This window comes from Microtus ochrogaster, unplaced genomic scaffold, assembly GCF_000317375.1.
Source record: "Microtus ochrogaster isolate Prairie Vole_2 unplaced genomic scaffold, MicOch1.0 UNK2, whole genome shotgun sequence".
NCBI classification, from domain to species: domain Eukaryota; kingdom Metazoa; phylum Chordata; class Mammalia; order Rodentia; family Cricetidae; genus Microtus; species Microtus ochrogaster.
Window position 1 is genome coordinate 9,125,780 of NW_004949100.1, and position 530 is coordinate 9,126,309.

The following is a 530-nucleotide window of genomic DNA, read 5'->3' on the forward strand; positions in this document are numbered from 1 at the left end:
CTCAAAGTGTTCCACATAATAAAAACAGAAGGGTCATTGTGAAGCTCTTTTTAAGAAGCTACAGAAACCACACGAAGACTCAACCAAGAAAGAGAATTGCAGAACAATCTCACGCATGAACATGGATGTAAAAATTCTCAATAAAATACTGGCAAACCGAATCCAAGAACATATCAAAAAATCTTCCATTATGACCAAGTAGGCTTCATCCCAGAGATGCAAGGCTGATTCAGCATATAAAAATCTATCAATGTAAATCTATCATATAAATAAACTGAAAGAAAAAAAATATGAACATTTCATTAGATGCCAAAAAAGCATTTGATAAAATTCAACACCCCTTTATGATAAAGGTACTGGAGAGATTAGGGATACAAGGATCATATCTAAATATAATAAAAGCAATATACATCAAGCTGACAGCTAACATCAAATTAAATGGAGAGAAACTCAAAGCTATTCCATTAAAATCAGGAACAAGACAAGGCTGTCCACTCTCTCCATATCTCTTTAACATATTGCTTGAAGTT